We start from the raw sequence: 11,663 nt of genomic DNA, 5'->3' as shown, positions 1-11,663 counted from the left end.
CCTTTTTGCAGGTTGCATCGATCCAAATGCTGCAATGTGCGGGTCACCACAGGAAGATGTGCCGCTGCCTTTTTGTCCGGAGCTATGGAACTTCTTGGGGGATGCGCAGTCACGTGCCCAGTCGCAATCTTATCGCAGCGCTTGGAGTCACCCGGCTCCCGTATATATGAGGCATGTGGATCTTCCAATTGTTTGCTTTCATTTCGGCACTGCTTCTATTTCTCAAGGGAGCCACAGATCGGTGGATTTTGGCCACTGAAATTGGCGACGCTGGTGCTATTCCTCATGTGAACGGCACTGACCGTTAGTACAGCAACACAGCCCGCACCCTTGACCAAGGCAGCCGCAAAAGAACTTCCCAGCGCTTTCAAGCACAATCACAACAAAGCAAAAACGGCGCTACATCCACAGCCACATGAACACCGGCGACCCCAACACAACAGCGATCACGAGGATTACAGCAAGCACAGGCAAACCACGCACCACCCCCAATAACCGCAAGCATGGAACACATACAGGCACTCCCGCGACTACGTCAAGAATACTAGCCTACCTACCAGCGCAGACACAGCTTCGAAACACAACGGGCCCGAAGACTGCAAGCATTCACAACGGCTGCCAGAGCCAGGAAAGGCCCGATGAATGAAACGACAACCAAGGCCACAAACATAAATGCGTGATCAATCATGAAGTGACCAGTCTGTACGACGACCACCACGATTACTTCTTCAATAATAACAACTTCATCAATAGAACACACTATAGTGCAACCACACCAAACAAACAATTTTACGCGCATGCTACCATGAAAAATGCAAGAGCCAAGAAGACAAGTGAGATCGTATCATCTCTCAAGAGTTGGACACAAAACAAATTAATTCTGCCATGAAGCACAGACACCAGCGCAACCATGCCAATGAAAAAACGCTGCCACCGCCAACAAAATGCAGGAACTAATAGGACAAGTGTTATCGTGTCGTCCCTCAAAAGTACTTCCAGTTCGACGCCCTCTCCATCAACAATAATTACCCAAGCTACGAATCCCGCAAAGCAAACTCCCACATACGGCTATTAAGCCCAAAAGCGAGGCCAGAAGCCCAGTCGAGACAAGTGCCAGAATCAAGAAGACGCCATAGACCACTTTAAGCCACTACAGCGATCACGACGAGCTCAAGCGCAAGCTGTGCGTCTACCAGTGTTAGAAGCGATTGAAGCAAGCACTTCAGAGTTTTGCACGCCAACGAAGACAAGTCCAGTCAAGACACAATGCCACGGAAGAGAAAAAGATTAAATCAATTATTCAGCCAACCAAACGATTACATTTTTTTTTCGCACACTAAAACAAAAAGAAGAGACACTGAGAAGTTGACAGGTGGTTACGATAGCTGGCGATGCAATGTTTGAGCGCAGCTTTTCCCTACTGGCAGCTAGGTGGCGTGTTACGTTTGCAGGCATCCTCCGAGATCTTCCCGTGGCATCCACCTTCCAGGGGGCGTTTCGCTCTGCTGCTTAGACAAGCGGTTACGCCGACGACTACGACGCGGAAGCCAGGAATGGGCGCCTAAGGGCTGCGCTCTAATATGAAGCGGAACTAGCGACTTGACGAGCTTCGTGCCCCGTTTCACACCTCACCAAGGTCTGGTTGCTCAAGCTAAGCAAAGCCGTCCATGGTCCTTCGAAATAAATGCGGTGAGTTTTGCAATCCCTACTGTTTTCTCGAATGTGCAGAAAGGGCTTCAGGCCATAGCACAAAAGTTTTAAAGGATGTCCGGAGGATTTGCCCTTTGTTTCTAGGCCACAGGGTTGTCGATTTAAAATTGTAATCGCAGTGTAACGAATACTGAGTGAGTGAAAAAAACTTTATAAAATGAAAGGGAAGAGAACCTCCGCTGCCCGGGTGGGATCCTCAGCCAAGGACTACAAAGGCAGACGCCACTGCCGTAGTTTTAAAGATCAGCCAACGCTGTCTATCCAGTGCCCAGCAAGTCGTCCGTGTCTCCCAGGATTAGGGATCAGGCCTGGGGATAGGGCATATTACATCCATCCAGTGGATACGCACATGCCCATACAAGTCTCGCGCGATGGGCAGTGGCTGGAGTACCGTGTGGAGTAGTAGTGAGCCATGCGCAAGTGTGGATAGGAGCCAATTCAGATTCCTGCCAGACGGCGTCTTCGTGTCGCAAGATCAGTTGTGAGAGTTGGAGGAGAGCCCGTGTTTCTCTCTATTGAAGGTGCAAGCTCGAAACTGCCGCCCTGCTGCTGCGGCTCAGTGGTTATGGCACTCAGCTGCTGACCCGAAAGACGCAGGTTCGAGGAGGGTCGCGGCGGCCGAATTTCGATGGATGCGAAATTCTAGAGGCCCGCGTACTGTGCGATGTCAGTGCACGTTAAAGAACCCCAGGTGGTCGAAATTTCCGTAGCCATTTTATACAGCGTCCCTCATCCTGAGTCGCTTTGGGACGTTAAACCCTCGTAAACTATAAACCAAACCAGACTTGACCATATGGCTAGGGACGCTTCTCCCATATTTTGACACACCCAGCTTTGTCTTTAGATAAACATTCCACATGATACAAGATTCCTCAGTTTGTGCTTACGCCCTGTCGCCTAAAATTGCATTCTCGCTTAGATCTGTGCAATGTTTTAACAATGTGCAGACTGCTCCAGCACTTTTTTTGACCGTCTAATGCAAAGATCCTGACAGCCAAGTTGTTCAGCAGCCTCCCGGAAAAAAATATCTGTTCCAATATCCAAGCCACACATGCTCCATTAGAGAACTAGGTATTTGCAAAACTCCCCTCGCTCGATTAGGCTGCCGTTTACAGTTCCCATCCTCCTCTCCTTCGGTGCGAGCGCCAAAGGGAATGTCCTAATGCCGGTGTGTGAGCTTCTTCACAGTTGTATTGACACCACGCGAATTTTAAGGCGAAAGCCTTTAATGCCTCATCGTTGTAAGCAACAGTTGTCGACAGAAAATGTCACGCTTTTCAATTGGTCGAAACGGTCGTGACGTCACAGTGCGCGAATTTCAAACGGGGCCAATTGTACTTTGCCTAGTAACCATGCAACCAATTGAAGGGATCGTATAGTGATGCTCCAAGTAAGTGGTACTGAGCTTAGTTAATTGCTTAATTACCCAATTAGCCTAATTAACTTTTCTAGTCAGGCCATATAAATAAATAAAACGAAGTAGGAAATTGGTCGAGCTCGGAAATCGAACCCCGGTCTTCGGCCATGCCAGCTGCGCCATGCCAGCCGATCGTTTGGAACGAACAAAGGCGCGTCTAGTGAATACTGTGTCTTCGCTCACTCCAATCCTCCTCCCTTCCCTTCCAGAGAGGTTTAGGTGTCCACCGAGATATGAGAGACATACATTTCCTTTCCTCAAAAACCAATTTACTGACGAGCGAGGCGTAGAACCGAATGGGCAATGGCGTTCTATGGACTCCCTGGCAGCGTTGCAAGATGCTGTCGCGTTCCACTCTTAGAGGCGAAGCTGAACATCTTAACCACACATCAGTGACCACACTTTAGGTAAAAAAAATGGCTGAGGCTTAGCTTAGGTTAAGCCTAGTCAGATGCGAAGCATATTGTCGCCGAGTTGCATATCGAGCACGCCGCTTGGCTAGACGTTCTTCACGCTCTTCATCAGTCTCTGTAGCACGCCGCAACTTTTGCTTCTCATTCCAACGAGCAGCCCTGTCTCCAGGAGGCATCTCTATCCCGTGTACGCCTAGCAGAGGCAGGCGCACCCCCTTGTATACCGCCGCTCCAGCATCACGTGTTCACTACAGCGCACCTAGCGGCAGAAGCAGGAAACACATTGGTCGCGACGCCTCGCGCGACGGTGCGAGCTGGGGCCCCGTTTCTCCTATGTCGTTATGTCACGCATCACGTGGTCCTCCTTGGTCGCGACGGCGCGAGCTGGGCCCCAGTGTCTCATCTGCTGTGACGTCACGCACCACGTGGTCATCCTTGGTCACGACGCCTCGCGCGACGGCGCGAGTTGGGCCCGCGTTTTTCATCTGCTGTGACGTCACGCATCACGTGGTATGACATGGAGGTCACGAAAGGTCAATGGTAACGACACCGCCGCGCTCGAGGAGCTGGGTTGGGCTATTTTAGTATGCTTCGCATAAAAGTGCCCCCTGAATTTTGACGGATGTTCACCGAGATATGTGAGACAGTTACTGCGTAATTTCCTTTCCTCAAATACAATTTTCATTTCCTTCATTACGGGCCCTCTTTGTCTTCTTTCACTCCCACTTCCTCCCTTCCTCTACGGTGCGGCTCAGGTGTCCACCGAGATGCAAGAGAATTACTGTGCCATTTCCTTTCTTCAAAAAGCGTTGCGTTCAAAGGGCAAGGCATCGCGCCGAACGGGTGGTGGCGTTCCGTGGACTCCCTGGCAGCGCTACAACACGCTGTCGCGTTCCACTCCTAAAGGCGAAGCTTAAGTGTCATTAATTAGGAGTTAATTAGTATCCAGGCATTAATCAGTAATTAACAATTAATTAGTGATTTGCCATCACTTAGTAATTAGTACTCAATTATATGTGACACCACCAGCGCCACAGAAGCAGCGAAAGTGGTGCGGAAAACGCTTTCGCCTCTACGCACTTTAGACAGTCAAAGTGCCCCCTGAATTTTAAGCATGAAATGCTTTTAGCTCCCGTTGTCGGCAGTGTGGTGACGTCACGCCGAGACCGAGAGCCATCATCCGGGCACTGAAATCCACTCATCCGGGCACTGAATTCCAGTCATCCGGGCACTGAATTCGTCATCCGGGCACTGAAATCCACTCATCCGGGCACTGAATTCCAGTCATCCGGGCACTGAAATCCACTCATCCGGGCACTGAATTCCAGTCATCCGGGCACTGAAATCCACTCATCCGGGCACTGAATTCCAGTCATCCGGGCTCTAAAACGAGAACATCCGGGCACCGTACGAGACTTAACGAGATTTAACGAGACTCTCTAAGCCCTCCTACGCGACCAGCATGCAAGCGCCGGTTGGTCTCCAAACGAGACAAAAAATAACTGCTGCCAGTGCCTTCTCAATGTTTATCAAGATATCAGTGGAGCTATGGGTTTGATAATGCACGGAATTATAATTTCCGATTTCTAATAACGCGTGCAAAAAGCACATAAATGCCATGTTACACTTCGTTGTCATACGTGATCCGGGGGAGAAGCGCTGCGTTCAAAGGGCAAGGCATCGCGCCGAACGGGTGGTGGCGTTCCTCCCTTCCTTTACGGTGCGGTTCGGGTGTCCACCGAGATGGTAGAGAATTACTGCGCCATTTCCTTTCCTCAAAAAACCTTGCGTTCAAATGGCAAGGCATCGCGCTGAACGGGTGGTGGCGTTCCTCCCTTCCTGTACGGTGCGGTTCGGGTGTCCACCGAGATGACATTAGGCCCGTAAACATTTCATGCTTACTCTACTCTCGTTTACGGGAAAGGCAGAGATTTTTTTTGCCAACGCTTTCTTTACTTTTCCCTAAAAAAATGTTTTTTTCTTACCTTTGTTTTCTTGATTGCCATTCCTATCAACTCAATATCTTTGAATATTCCTTACTCACCTTCCCTTCCCTGATTGCTCAATATTTATTTATTTTCGTTAAAGTTTAAGTACATGTTGGTCAAATGTTTAGGTTAATCCCCCAAGGTGGAGTAGAATTGTGATTACTCCCTTATTTAAGTACATGTTTTCTTCTGTTCGGATCGGCACCAATCTCTTGCATATATCTATCTCACCGTGGGTACGTGCCATTCCTTCAGGAGCAAGAATAACAGCAGCAGCAGCAGCACTGAAGGCGTGGCCACATGACGTAGGCAGGCTGGGAGCAGTTTGGAACTGGGCATGCGGAAGACAGTGTCCCTGGGCGTCGGACTCTCAGGGCTCGGTTGCAGCGAGGCCACGACTTCCACTGTTGCCGCGCAGCCTGCGGCTTCTACCAATCCTCTCCTTATGACGCTTCTACTGGCCCTGCCTCCTGAAGTCGGTGCTGCGACACCGCCAGCAACGTAGTACGTTCTCCGTCGGCCTCTCGATCAACACCCGCAGACGGTGAGGCGACTTTGAACTGTTCTTTTCCGTGCTCCTCAGCCACGCATTCTGTTCGTGTGGAACGGACATATACCGTAGGTTCTGTTCTTGCTTTGTTCTCTCTATCCATTGGCTGTCATTTCAGCACCGATCTTCTGGCTCGCTCAGTTTATGATGCAGTATCAGAGCTTCAGGTCTCCGCAATCGAATGCTAAAGTGGCAGAGCTTGCATAACAAATATTTTCCTCTCGGTTCTATTCTATTCCCCTCTGCTACGTTAACCCTTCAAGGCACCATTTTTTGTTTTGACTGAAGTCAATTATTTTTCCACCTAAGTAGTATATTCAGGCCTCAAGAAAGGGAATTTGTTACTTTTCGAACGTGAAACACCAGCAGGTAAGTTTTTACAACGATGTGGAGAATTCCATACAAAGTGTCAGATTTGTTAGAAATAATAACATCTAAATGTTTTCATGTCTCAGGTAAACACCCTAGGGATTGTAGAATCGCTTTGTGTTTCGAAGATTCACATTATGCTCGAAATAAAGCAAAAACCATCGATGTTTTCACTTGCGGCAAAATCTGTCTGCACAAAAATGTCTGACAAAGAGCTACCTAGCTCACTCTTATGTGAAATATTATTTACTGCATTCGCTACATGGTACAAAAAAGCAACTTATTTGCAAGGAGAAGGGTGCTCAATTTGACTGAAGTAATGAAATCATTGTTAAGTGTTCCAGTTTCTCAAAAAAAGCTGCAAGTTCGCCACTTACACAATTGTGTACAAAGCACCTGAAAGGGTTAAAGAACCGAAGTTGACCGAAATTTCAAGAGCCCTCTACTACGGCGTACCTCATAGCCTGAGTCGTGTTGGGATGTTAAAGCCCCCATAAACCACAAAAATTTACTCCGTACCCTGTTATCCCGCAATCATCGCTCCGTCTGCAAAATCTTGTGTCGCGGCATGGTTGTTTTCCTTGATTCATTTGTCAAAGTATCCTCCCCTATCTCTCTTCCCTGGAATCAAGCCGCTCTTTGTAGGTTTCTACCCGTCATCAGTGAATTGGTGAGAGATGATGCAGTATCAGAGCTTCAGGTCTCCGCAATCGAATGCTAAAGTGGCAGAGCTCGCATAATAAATATTTTCCTCTCAGTTCTATTCTATTCGCCTCTGCTACGTTAAAGAACCCAAGTTGGCCGAGATTTCCAGAGCCCTCCACTACGGCGTACCTCATAGCCTTAGTCATTCTGGGACGTTAAAACCCCCCATAAACCACAAAAATTTACTGCGTACCATTGTACATCTCTGAAGCGTATTGTTCTGCGAAGTACTTTAATCATGTGTTTTCCCTGGAGAATGGACACAGTCCTATATTGTTCCAATGTTTAAAATCCGCCCTAAATTATCTTTAGGAAATTATTGGTCGGATTTTCTGTAGAACTGCTGTCCATGTTCGACCTTTTTGTCTTCGTGCAGGATTTTCTGCGAAACGTTTGAACGTAACGACTGTGGTTCCACATCACACCTGTAATTATGGTTCCACATCACACCTGTAGTTAGTAACACAGCAGGGAACGTTCCTCTTAATCCACTCTTTCAGTGCAAATTCTACCGTAGAAGAAAACACTGCGCAAATGTATACCTGCCGTGTACTGTCTCTTCAACAGTTTGCCGATTCGAGCTGACTATCGATCCTATTGCTAAGTGCAGTTCCTGACAGTAGCCATTTTGTGAAACAATATGCGCTTTTTTTTATGGTACCGCTTCGAGTTGAGAATCCATGTGAAGCAGCTGGAGATAAAAAAAAAATTTATACCTTGGACCAGTTTCCTTTTGCAAAAGTATGGACGTCAAAGTTCCGAGCGGTTTAACTGGAGTTCTGCAGCAACCACTTCAGCAGCCACGACCATTGCAGCAAAGCAAATAACCACGATCATTCTCATGCATCTAAGATGCGCAACATAACGCTACCACGACGACTTCAGTTACCCTATCGAAGACGTTTACGCTTCACGTGCTTGGCGCTTGATAGCCTTGGTTGCTTGCGTGCCATTAAACACAACAAAATATCTACAAACCCACTGCTCGCTGCGAATTCTCTAATTATCGGAGGGCTAAAACCTCTTCACAATGGCATTCGTAAAAAGTTTTGTAGGCTATATTCTTTCAAACTTCATCGTCAAAACCATTCCCTATTCCTCTTCAGTCTTCCAAAATCTATTTTCCGTCATATGTAATCGAAAATTTTTACAGTCTATATCTCGTTTTCCGAAATAACTGGCACCAGCTCAAGGCATTCCAAATGTAAAGCAAAGAATTCATTGCGTGTGCTTAGAAGTGGCGCTCCTCTGTTTGCAGGTTAACAGGTAGTAAAGGCTGAATACCGAGTCGACCTCTCCAGGTTATCACCGTATCGAACGACGCCTTCAACTTCAAAACCAAGATGATGGTGTGAACTTGCACCCACGCAAACAACGAGTCCGCATCATGGGGCCATTTCGTCCACGAAGTGTGCTCAGCGCAAAAGGACCCGACTATGTGGAGCATCCCGCAAATGACGGCCCCTGTGGCTCTCCTCACATTCCTCAAGCGGGAGCCGGCGGCACTTCTTTTATTCCTCATGCGTCTGCGTGGACGACCCAAGCTGACAACACTGCACCGCACACAACCACAGACACGACACCCACACCTATACAGTTACCGGGAAAACTCAATGGCGCGACAGAAGATGTAGCATAAACATACCAGTGAAAACACGATAGCTCCTCTGGGGAACAGCAACAGCTTACCCGGAAAGCAGCTAGACCTCCAGACCCCGTACCTCCATGTTCCACAGTCGAATCAAACCTCAAACTAGACAACGCAATGCACGCCCTCCACACCACATACCACCACGTACCACAATTCAGTGAAACCCCGAACTATGTACTACTATTAACACAATTCAACACCTCCTGCGTCTGCCCTGCCCACAAGTCAAACCGCAACCTCCGCGATTCCATATCGCTGTCTGGGGATTCCAAGTGGGCACCCTTCTATTCCTGATCAGCCCCAGGCAATAGCCATCATCCCGTCCCAATGTCTAATCCGTCGCATTGTTGTTGTCTCATATTAAGACCGCACACTACTCGCCTATTATCTTCACAAGCAGCGCAGCAAAAAGGCCTTTGTTAATGAGACCACCACCGCCCCTCATACCGACCATAGCTATCCTCACATTGCTACACTTCAAATCAGGTTCGACATGTGTTCTATCCAGTAAGTGAAATTTGAAAGACATTCTATTTACAGATCTTGTCTAGTCCACTGAAGGCTCCGAACATCCGGCACTAATGGTTAAAAGAGCAAGAATACTCCATGAAATTGGCCACGAAGGGTTCAGTTGCAATGTGTTCCGTCCAAGCCTGCACTGTGACTGTCCTTCGCTTCGGGCACTGTACCAAACACGAATACAATGCTCTGAGCGGCGCTTTTGCTATTCCTCATGCTAATGGCTCCCGCTGTCTCACCAAGACCACACGCTGTACACGAGCTCGAACAGGCACCAGAATGACATAACAAAGATAAGTGGTGGACGCCGTCACAGACACCTCACAAACCTTCAATACACGCCGCAACACCGTTGTGAAGAGCCCCGAAGTGTGATAAAACTACAGCACAGTCACGAGAGCCGTGCACAAAGACCACTGCAACTTCACCCTGATCACAATAAGACACGAGAAGCACGAAACCTACAATGTACTCCACAACAGGTGTAGAACTACCCACTCGAAGACGACCGCTACAACGCCGCCATCTAACACGCAGGTAGATAGCTGAACATTAATTCACTCCAGGAAAGCGATGAAATTAATATTCACATTCAAGGAGCAAGCACAATTCTAGGCGGTACATAATTTCGTGGCCGTGACCGCCAAGACGACGCCAGTCTCCTACCAGTCACCTACAAGGTACTGCACCTGCAGTGGAATCGGGGCGGCCACATTCACATCTTCCACAACCTAACGGATCTGTAACTCTACATGAGCCATCGTATCAACGCACACGTTGTGTGTCTGCAGTGAAGGCAAGAATCACCAAAAGGCCGTCTGCCGCGACCCCACCCACAGAAAGCGCGGCAGCCACAACCGGAAGGTCTACGTTCACCGTTATTGCAAATGCCTACAAGGGTGCAGAGACGATAACAGCGAGACGATGACGTGCAGGGCTACAAATAACCCGGAAAACTTGCCGCAGGCTTCTCGTGATACAGCAACCTCCAGCCTCCTTCGAAGGGCCAAGAAGTTACAAGACGTCGGCTTGAACCTCCGACAGACAACAAAATTACAGTGAGTACGTCTTCATTTAGCCCGAACAACTCTCGTCTCAGCCTCTCACACACTGTAGTTGAGCTACTTGGTGCTTGGTAAATAGCCGAGACATGGATACCAGAGCAAAAAAAAGACAGCAAGAAGGGAGAAACTGGACACACAGCTCAGGTCAGTTTGTGCATCCCACTGTGCTGCGTCCAGTCTTCTGCTCTCTATGGGATTTTTTTTTTCACTAGTAACCATGCCACATCTACATGCCAAGCATGCGCAAGATTTTATGGCCGCCAAAGGTTGCGCATGTGATGTCATTGTGCGTTAAAAAACCTCAGGTGGTGGAAATTTCCGGAGCCCTTCGCTACGGCGTCCCTCACGGCCTTAGTCGCTTTGGGATGTTGAACCCCCACAGACCATAATATACAAATATTCGTTGTATCCGAAGTTAACGCACGAAAAGTGGTTATGTAAGGTTTGTTCTATCCGAGGAAGTACACCAAGTTCGTATAGATAGTATACCAAGTTCGTTCGTAGCCCTGCCGCTAGCCACTGACAGACGGCGGTCGCTGTTTTTACTTTGTTGTGACCGGGCCTGCGGGAGACGCCGGAAGGTATCGTGAGGCGTTGGCGGCGTTTTTTATTTATTTATTTTATTTATTCACAGTACCTACAGCGCCCAACGGGCATTATTGTAGGGGCTGCATCTAACGCTCGCCAGGATGAAATTCCTATGTGTGGTGCCCGTGCCAGTGGTGTGACAACGAACGGCTCACCCGCGGGATCCCCGCTTCACTACGCTGGAGAGTAGAGCGAGGGTGTGACCGCGCACGCGAGTGAAAAAGTTCCAGACACTCATCGTGTACAAGCCTGGCCGCTGCCTCACTGTAAAAAAATTTTGCACCCTTAAGGGTGCATTTCCGTGTCTATCACTCACACCCTTGCACCCTCCCAAAAGGGTGCATGTATGCTCGTCGCACCCATAGCAAGGGTGGGATCGTTACGTTTGCACGCTTATTTTTTTGGCTGCCTAAAAGGGTGCAAAGTATGCTTGTCGCACATTTTTTCCGACTGCTTTAAAGTTTCATAGCTTTTTATTGCCTTAAAAGGCGCTGATAAATTTCTTCTTTGGGGAGAACTCTTGAATGGAAACTTAACATTTCCTACGAAAAGCTGCCGACAATGTCTAACTTTCCACTAACTTTACGGCATCTCCAACTATAATTATAATACCCAGATGTTTTTCTCACGGTGTTTCTGAACCTGCTTGCTGTGGAGTATGAAAAGTGCACGGGCCTGCCGACTGGCTT

The 11,663-nt window shown here is 48.3% G+C and overlaps 1 protein-coding gene across 13 annotated transcripts in view; it reads left to right on the top strand.

Annotated features, from left to right (window-relative positions):
* LOC149336191 (uncharacterized) overlaps positions 1 to 11,663 on the top strand; it is a 416,214-nt gene that overhangs the window by 26,441 nt on the left and 378,110 nt on the right. For 3 of the 13 annotated variants that reach the window (XR_016284210.1, XR_016284209.1, XR_016284204.1), the window contains exons 6-7: positions 12 to 1,689; positions 5,784 to 10,380. The exons of 6 other annotated variants lie outside the window; for them this stretch is intronic. The gene's annotated coding sequence lies outside the window, so the exon portion shown is untranslated. The remainder of the gene's footprint in view (positions 1 to 11; positions 1,690 to 5,783; positions 10,381 to 11,663) is intronic. 4 more of the 13 variants (XR_016284211.1, XR_016284207.1, XR_016284205.1 and 1 more) reach the window with 3 other exon arrangements.

This window comes from Amblyomma mixtum, chromosome 7 (assembly GCF_055824585.1).
Source record: "Amblyomma mixtum isolate Tamu chromosome 7, ASM5582458v1, whole genome shotgun sequence".
In the NCBI taxonomy this organism is placed as follows: Eukaryota; Metazoa; Arthropoda; class Arachnida; order Ixodida; family Ixodidae; genus Amblyomma; species Amblyomma mixtum.
Note: the sequence above shows the minus strand (reverse complement) of the source record. Positions and strands in the feature narration are given on the sequence as shown.